At 47.6% G+C, this 8,853-nt stretch overlaps 1 pseudogene; it reads right to left on the bottom strand.

Moving 5' to 3' along the window:
• Positions 1–279: 279 nt before the first annotated feature.
• LOC102254631 lies at positions 280–1,423 on the bottom strand (annotated as a pseudogene).
• Positions 1,424–8,853: the final 7,430 nt, after the last annotated feature.

Here is an 8,853-nt window from a genome sequence, read left to right as displayed (position 1 = left end):
ACAAGGACACTGTGAGCTGTCTCCGGCAGCATGTCTGTGAGTGTGACTATAAAAGGATATGTTTTTGTTGTATTTGACCTGAATGGTGGTGCTATGCACACTCAAGTTTGAAGACCATTGAGCTAGATTAAAGGGAGAAATGGGAGTGCACGCGCAGATGGCTGGGCATCCAAGCCATTATGCCTTGATGTAATTCAGAGGTTGTGGTGGGAGATCTCAGGTGTTCTGCAGTTCTTCATGCCTACAGGGTGATACCCACTGGTATTTTCTTTTGTTTTGTTTTAGGGCACAGACAGCAAGTTTATTTGGTGAATGCTGATGGCAAACATCATCCAAGAGATACAAGCTGGGGAAAGTGCTGTGACAAGAGAGCCTAGGAAGCCTCCGGGGCTGCACACACAGTCTCACACGGGGAAGGCACAGGGGAATGTCTTCAGCTGTTCAGCACCATGCGGACGAGCTCTTCGTAGCTGACACAACCGTTGCTGTCCTTGTGCCCAGCCACCAGCATCTCTACTTCTTCCTCTGTTGTTCTCACCCAGAGTGACAAGAGCATGTCAGATCTCAGCATCCATGACAGTGGCATTCCCTTCCTTGTCAAACACCCTAAGGCCTTCAACATACTCCCCATAGATGCCCTGGTCCTTGTTCTTGGCCAGTCTGCAGCACCATCAGGAAGTGCTCAAAGTCCAACACCTTCGCATTCATCTCATCACTCTTGGGGTTCCCCAGGACTTTGAGTACCTCGGTGTTGGTGGGGTCCTAACCCAGCTCTCACCACGGCCCCACACTGGCTGTGCAGGATCTTGCCCTCTCCTGTTTACTCAAACAGCTGGAAGGCTTCCTTGAACTCCACGGTCTTGTCCTCAGTCAAGTCAAACATCTTGACTGCTCAGCTCTGCCAAAACTTTTCCTGTAGTAATGGCCCCCATTGGCAGTATCATGAAATGTTTCAGCTGTGGGAAGACTGGTCAGCTGTGAAGAGTACAGGGTCAAGGTCAACATCAGCTTTCAATTCAATGTGGGACAGGGAATGCCCTTGAACTCACCATCTGTGGTAGTGGAGCACCTCTCCAGTGCAAACAGTTGAGATGCTGGGAGGAAGGAGGATGGACTTACCGACAGCCCAGCAGGTAACAGGAGTACCCTGGTCCCTGAGGCAGGGAGGGTGATTGGCGGGAGGGGGCTCAAACTGGGCCAAGAGAAGGGCGTGGCACAGACACTGGAATGGGAGACAGGCACGAGGCTGACAGGGAAACTGTCCTGTGTGCTGAGGGACAGAGGATGTGTGGGGTAACAAAAAGGCTGGAGGGTGGGCTCTCACCTGCTAGACAGAATCCAGGTTTTATCTAGTAGCAACGGGGAGTCACCAAGGGAACCCTTGCCAAGATCTGACCTGTTTTAGGATGCTAAGGTGGTTCTGTAAACTAAATTATGTGCACCCCTCCCCCCAAATTCACTGAAGCCCTAATTCCCAATGTATTTGGAGATGGGCCCTTCAAAGAGGTAAAATAAAATGAAGTCCTAAGTGTGGGGCCCTAATCCTATAGGACGGGTGTCTTTTAGGATTGTGCACACCAAGGTTGTGCACACAGTGGGAAGGCCACATGAGGACACAGTGAGAAGGCACCCATCTGCAAGCTGAGGAGAGAGGGTTCAAGAGAAACCAACCCTGCCAGAACCTTGATCTTGAACTTCCAACCTCCAGAACTGGGAGAAATTTATTGTTTAAGCCACCCAGTCTGTGATAGTTTGTTATGGAGACCCATGCTGATTAATACAGGCTGTGATGGCTATTGAGGGGAGAAGCTGAGGGCAAGGACTGCTAGAAGACATGAGACATGCATGGGCCTCAATCAGAGTGGTGGAAATGGGAAGAGAATGCAGGAGGCATCATATCACCTGGGAAGTTTAAAGCTAAAGCTGACTCCCAGCAATCTGGGGCTTTGCATAGCAGTCAAGTGTAGTAAATGTTTGATGACAATGATCAAAATGGTGGTTGTGACCTAAAAAGGTCACAACCTTATCCTAATTGCTCATGACCCCACGATGCCACCAACACACAGCTGTTTGTGGTCTGGGAGGGTAGTGTCACTTCACTTTTATTTAGCTAAGCAAGCTCTCCCAGGAAGTGGAGCATGGACTGTTTCTTGAATTGGGGGAGTGCATGTACCGAGGGTCTCACACCCATTCTCAGGAGAGAGCTTGGCATGAAGGAGCCCAGATGAAAGGGATAAAGAGAGAAATGGTTTTAAAACACGGTTTGGCAAAATACAGCTACACACTTTGTCTTCTCTGTGTCCTTGTCTGGCTGAAGGGGCAAGGGAATTCTCTAGGGTCTCTTTTATAAAGGCACTAATCACATTCATGGGGACCCCACCCTCATATGGCCTAATCATATCTCAAGATTCCACCTCTTAGTATTATAGGCAGTTACTAGACAGACAGGAACAGAGCATGGAGGATGGGCCAGGTACAAAAACTCATCAGGGGGAAAGCCCCAGATGCCTAGCAAGGGGCAAAACTGGGAAAACAAGAACCTCACCCCCATGATAACCGTTCCTCCCCTAACATATTGCTGGTCATGCAGTTTGGACTCCCTGACCTTTTCCTCCCTAAAGATAACATCTAGGCCTCAGTTGTATTTCAGCTCCTGACCCAGAAAAGCAACAAAACCAGACAAGTGACGCCAAGGCTGCCTCAGGACCAGCTGCATTAACTAATGACCTGAAAGAGCACATCTGGAAAGCTGATGAATATTCTCTTCAGATCCTCCCCAGAGAACTCCCCTAGGACCGTGGTCGGCAAACTGCGGCTCTCGAGCCACATGCGGCTCTTTGGCCCCTTGAGTGTGGCTCTTCCTAAGCCTTAGGAGTACCCTAATTAAGTTAATAACAATGTACCTACCTATATAGTTTAAGTTTAAAAAATTTGGCTCTCAAAAGAAATTTCAATCGTTGTACTGTTGATATTTGGCTCTGTTGACTAATGAGTTTGCCGACCACTGCCCTAGGACTTCCAACTGTAAAAAGAGATAAATAAGCTCAGGATAAAGGACCCAGCCAGTGCTCTCTCCCAGGGGAGCACACCTACACCATTTCCTTCCCCCTTCTTCCCTCTAAGGCAGTGGTTGCCAACTTTTCGGACCTCACGGACCACCAGTGGTCCACGGACTACCAGTTGGCAACCGCTGCTTCAAAGGTTTCCTTAAACCAGCAGTCGCCAACCTTTTGGGCCTCACACAACCCAGTGGTCCGTGGACCACCGGTTGGTGACCCCTGGGTTAGAGCATTAACCCAGTACACCAAGGCTGTGGGCTTGATCCCTGGTCAACAAGAATCAACCAATGAATGCATAAATAACTGGAACAACAAATTGATGTTTCTCTCCCTTCCTCTTTCTATAAATTCAATCAATCCATATATATTTTTTTTAATTAGGATTTTAACTTTTTAAAAAATATATATTTTTTTTAATTTCAGAGAGGAAAGGAGAGGGAGAGATAGAAACATCAATGATGAGAGAGAATCATTGATCAGCTGCCTCCTGCATGCCCCCTACTTGGGATCAAGCCTGCAACCCGAGCATGTGCCCTTGACCAGAATCGAATGCAGGATCCTTCAGTCCACAGGCCAACGCTCCATCCACTGAGCCAAACCGTGTATTTTTTAAAAGTCTCCCAATTTTTAAATGCAACTAATTCAAATAAAGGTAAAGAAGACAGAAAAAACCACACCACAGGCCAAAGAAAGCTGGTGTGAGAAGCAAACGTGGTCTGCAGGCTGCCCATTTCAACCTGTGACCAAGGCTGAGCACTTGTGAGTGGTAGTCAAAGGAGGGGAAATCAAGTCAGAGATTTACTCTTGCTCAAGCCTCCCCTTAAGCAATGACCTCTTCACCTACTTGTCACTTCTCCTAACACTCCCCCAGGTGATGTGTAAACTAAGTCAGACTGAGATCAAATCTGAGTGGCAAGCAGTTAAAAATCTCCACACCGAATATCAGCTACCCTGCAGTGCTGAGAGAAAAGCTCTGCTCCAGCATCCTGACCTTAGCTCGGTTTTCCTGGAGCATCTGTGACTACTTCACAGGGGGAAGGAACATTCATAGCTAGGATGGTGCATTGTGAAGTATGACACCCACTACTAACTATGGTCACTAAAGACATTCATCAGGGAGGGTATTTTCAAATCTATTTTATTGGCAGCAAGATCACATGTAATTACTTATGTGTATGCACACACCTACTCACCCAGAAATCATTTCATTTTACATGCTGGTTCACAAGGGTTTTATATTCAAAACACATATATTATACATTCATACCCATAACAATTCTGATTTTTTTAACAGCAGAATTTTCTTTTTAACCATGAAAGCCCATGTGTATTCTCCATGTGAAATGCCCATTTCAGATCCAGAGAGCCCAGAAAACACTCTAACATACTGGAAAGGGGTTCGGTGAACTAAATCCTTAGGCTCCTGGGAAGGTGACAGGATTTTATTCCCCTCCAGGCCCATATGCAACCTTCTTTAAAATGTAGTCAGGAGTCTCCGGCTCCAAATCAGAGCCACCTGGCTCCTCAAGACAGAGCCACTGGGCTGCTTGGTGTTCCCAAGGCAGGGGTTCCAGAGACTGGTGACCTTCCTGAGCCTGAGGGTGAGCCAGATTCTGTTTGGCAGGGAAACTTCTGTAATTCTCTTCCATCTTTCTGAACAGAAATATGGTCCCCACACAGAGGGTGGCTACGTGGTGAGCCCTGCTCATCACGTGCTTAATAACTCTGTCCTGATGATATTATACGGGTTAAACTAAAGAGAAAGCATTATGAACATGCCCTCCTAGAAGCAGTGAAAGAATTTCCAACCAGAAACAATATGGCCATGCCTTCTTGCTGCTGTGAACCCCAGTAAGTGATGAATGGCCAACGTTTCAGGAATGGCAAGGGGTCATTTGTGGTTCCAGCCCTCCCCTGCTGCTTTAAGGGGCAAAAAAAAAATCCAAAACACTTCCACAGACATGTCTACACTGGTCTAACACGTGCCTCTCTGGTGTCAACGGAGGAGGACTAGACAGCCACTCTGAGATTCTCATGAGCAAGTATAACAGACATGGAACCACCAACCATGGATTCAACCAATGACATTCAAAGGTAAAAAGAAGCCACTGGCCTTTTTTTTTTTTTTAATTGATTTTTTTTACAGAGAGGAAGGGAGAGAGATAGAGAGTTAGAAACATTGATCAGCTGCCTCCTGCACCTCCCTACCGGGGATGTGCCTGCAACCAAGGTACATGCCCTTAACCAGAATGGAACCTGGGACCCTTCAGTCCACAGGCCGACACTCTATCCACCGAGCCAAACCGGTTAGGGCGCCACTAGCTTTTTTAAAACAATCATTCCAAGGGTCTTAGATGTTATAGCTCATTCTGCTCCTGGAGAGCAAACCTGATCAAAGAGTAAACTTCAGTGAATGGAACTGACTTTCTGAAATACAAAACGCTACAGAATCAAATCGAAGCAATTCTCAATTTTTAGTCAACAGTGTCAAATGAGGCACTTGGGATACGTTAATTAATTTGGGGGGATACATTAATTTAAAAAGGCAAATTGACAGTGATATAGCACAAATGCAATTTACCTTTAGGGGGGAAAAACCTGCCAAAGCAAAATATCTTCCCACAAAAAGAAGTCCAGTTCCCCCAAAAATTTACAAAGAAAGTTTCCAGCTGAAAGAAACACAACAACTTTAAAATTAACCATAAAAGCCCTAGCCAGTTTGGCTCAGTGGATAGGATAGAGTGTCAGCCTGCAGACTGAAGGGTCCCAGGTTAAATTCCGGTCAAGGTTACTGCCCGGGTTGCGGGCTCAATCACAGTAGGCAGCCAGTCAATTATGATATTATACGGGTTAAACTAAAGAGAAAGCATTATGAACATGCCCTCCTAGAAGCAGTGAAAGAATTTCCAACCAGAAACAATATGGCCATGCCTTCTTGCTGCTGTGAACCCCAGTAAGTGATGAATGGCCAACGTTTCAGGAATGGCAAGGGGTCATTTGTGGTTCCAGCCCTCCCCTGCTGCTTTAAGGGGCAAAAAAAAAATATGATATTATACGGGTTAAACTAAAGAGAAAGCATTATAAACACGCCCTCCTAGAAGCAGTGAAAGAATTTCCAACTGGGAACAATATGGCCATGGCTTCTTGCTGCTGTGAACCTGTCAAGTGATGAATGGCCAACGTTTCGGGAATGGCAAGGGGTCACCTGTGGTTCCAGCCCTCCCCTGCTGCTTTAAGGGGCAAAAAAAAAATCCAAAACACTTCCACAGACATGTCTACACTGGTCTAACACGTGCCTCTCTGGTGTCAACGGAGGAGGACTAGACAGCCACTCTGAGATTCTCATGAGCAAGTATAACAGACATGGAACCACCAACCATGGATTCAACCAATGACATTCAAAAGTAAAAAGAAGCCACTGGCCTTTTTTTTTTTTTTAATTGATTTTTTTTACAGAGAGGAAGGGAGAGAGATAGAGAGTTAGAAACATTGATCAGCTGCCTCCTGCACCTCCCTACCGGGGATGTGCCTGCAACCAAGGTACATGCCCTTAACCAGAATGGAACCTGGGACCCTTCAGTCCACAGGCCGACACTCTATCCACCGAGCCAAACCGGTTAGGGCGCCACTAGCTTTTTTAAAACAATCATTCCAAGGGTCTTAGATGTTATAGCTCATTCTGCTCCTGGAGAGCAAACCTCATCAAAGAGTAAACCTCAGTGAATGGAACTGACTTTCTGAAATACAAAACGCTACAGAATCAAATCGAAGCAATTCTCAATTTTTAGTCAACAGTGTCAAATGAGGCACTTGGGATACGTTAATTAATTTGGGGGGATACATTAATTTAAAAAGGCAAATTGACAGTGATATAGCACAAATGCAATTTACCTTTAGGGGGGAAAAACCTGCCAAAGCAAAATATCTTCCCACAAAAAGAAGTCCAGTTCCCCCAAAAATTTACAAAGAAAGTTTCCAGCTGAAAGAAACACAACAACTTTAAAATTAACCATAAAAGCCCTAGCCGGTTTGGCTCAGTGGATAGCGTGTCAGCCTGCAGACTGAAGGGTCCCAGATTCAATTCCGGTCAAGGGCACTGCCCGGGTTGCGGGCTCAATCCTAGTAGGGAGCATGCGGGAGGCAGCCAGTCAATTATTCTCTCTCATCATTGATGTTTCTCTCTCTCTCCCTCTCCCTTCCTCTCTGAAATCAATAAAAATACTTTTTTAAATAAATAAAATTAACATAGAACACAAGTATAAAAAGAATAAGCAGAGAATTTCTGGCAGATACCCTGGTATAAAACAGAACAAGAAAACAAAACCTTTTCCTACCAAGATTCTAAATACTCTATGAATAAACACCACACTTCAAATTTAAGGCATTATAAACATAGAAAAAGAGATGCAAAAAAAAAACACACCAAAAAACCCTCTCTGATTTGTCAGTTTCCTAATTTTGTTCTGAATTATGCAGCATTACTCAGCTTTGATGATTAAGCTGTCTCAGTGATGAAAACAAAAACTGATATTAACACAATAAAAAAACCCCAGAATCATCTTAATCGACTAAAACCAGTCAAAATGGAGAGCTCCTCCAACTAGCTGGGATATGTAGTATACCTTTTAATTATCAAATTTATCTGTATCTTCTGCAGTATCCTTTCATGATTAAATTTTTAAAATACACACACACACACACACACACACACTGATTGATTTCAGAGAGGAAGGAAGAGGAGAGAAGATAGAAACATCAATGATGAGAGAGAAGCGTTGATCGGCTGCCTCCTGCATGCCCTGCGCACTGGGGAATCAAGCCCGCCACCCGGGCATGTGCCCTGGACCAGAATCGAGCCCAAGACCCTCAGTCCGCAGGCGGACACAAATCTCCACTGACCTCATGTGTGCAGTGAGCTGAAATAGAGCGGGAACAACGCCTGCAGCAAGGCCCTGGTGAAGGGGCACTCATCCGCCTAAGGGGTGGCTGGCCCGTAGGTGGCTCCTCGGGGTCTGTGAGAAACTGGCCCAGGAGGCCCTGCCAGGCTACCAGCTGGACACTGACAAAGGCTGATACAGGAAAAGGATGGAGGAGGCGCTGCCTCCTGGGGGTCCCAGCCCTGCCCCCCTGCCTGGGACCGGGTCTTGATTGCCGAAGGAGCCAAGGGCAGCGATGCTCCAAGAACGCGGGCGTGTGGGGAGGGGGTGTTTGTAATTTGTGACATGCGATACCCACCTGTCTCTGCCCACAGGCCCCTCCCTCCCCTGGCTGCCTCCCAGGCCGCCCCCGCTCTCCTCTGGGCTCCTTTCTCTCCCTCCCCTCCCCTTTACTCGATCTTCAACATCCTCGCACCTGCTCCATTCAGCTTCAAGGTCCCTCCCTCTCCTCGCTGCACCCCTCCAAGCTGCTCCCCTCCCCGGAAGCCGCAGGTGCCACTCTCCCACTGGACCTCAGGTCCTCCCCTGTGTCCAGTGGCTACCCCTCCCCACGCCTCTGCCTCTCCCTCTGGTAGCCTCCAGGTCCCCGAGTTCCCTCACCCCGACCTTCAGGGTCCGCATCCCACACACCCCTGCCTGGCCAGGTACCCGCCCAAGTAGGACTTTCTTCCCAACCAGGGGTCAGGTCCCCGCCTCCACTCTCCTCTCACCCCGCACCGAGGTGCCTGCTCCACCCCTGCCCGGCCTCGGACCTCCCGGCACAGTTCAGCGTCCATCCCCTGGGCAGGCCCAGGGCCCCCTCCCACGCCGGGAGCCCCTCCGCTCTCCCCTTGACAGACACAACTCGGGGCCGCGGG

Source organism: Myotis brandtii, unplaced genomic scaffold (assembly GCF_000412655.1).
Source record: "Myotis brandtii unplaced genomic scaffold, ASM41265v1 scaffold122, whole genome shotgun sequence".
Classification (NCBI taxonomy): Eukaryota; Metazoa; Chordata; class Mammalia; order Chiroptera; family Vespertilionidae; genus Myotis; species Myotis brandtii.
This window is presented reverse-complemented; position numbering and strand designations above follow the sequence as displayed.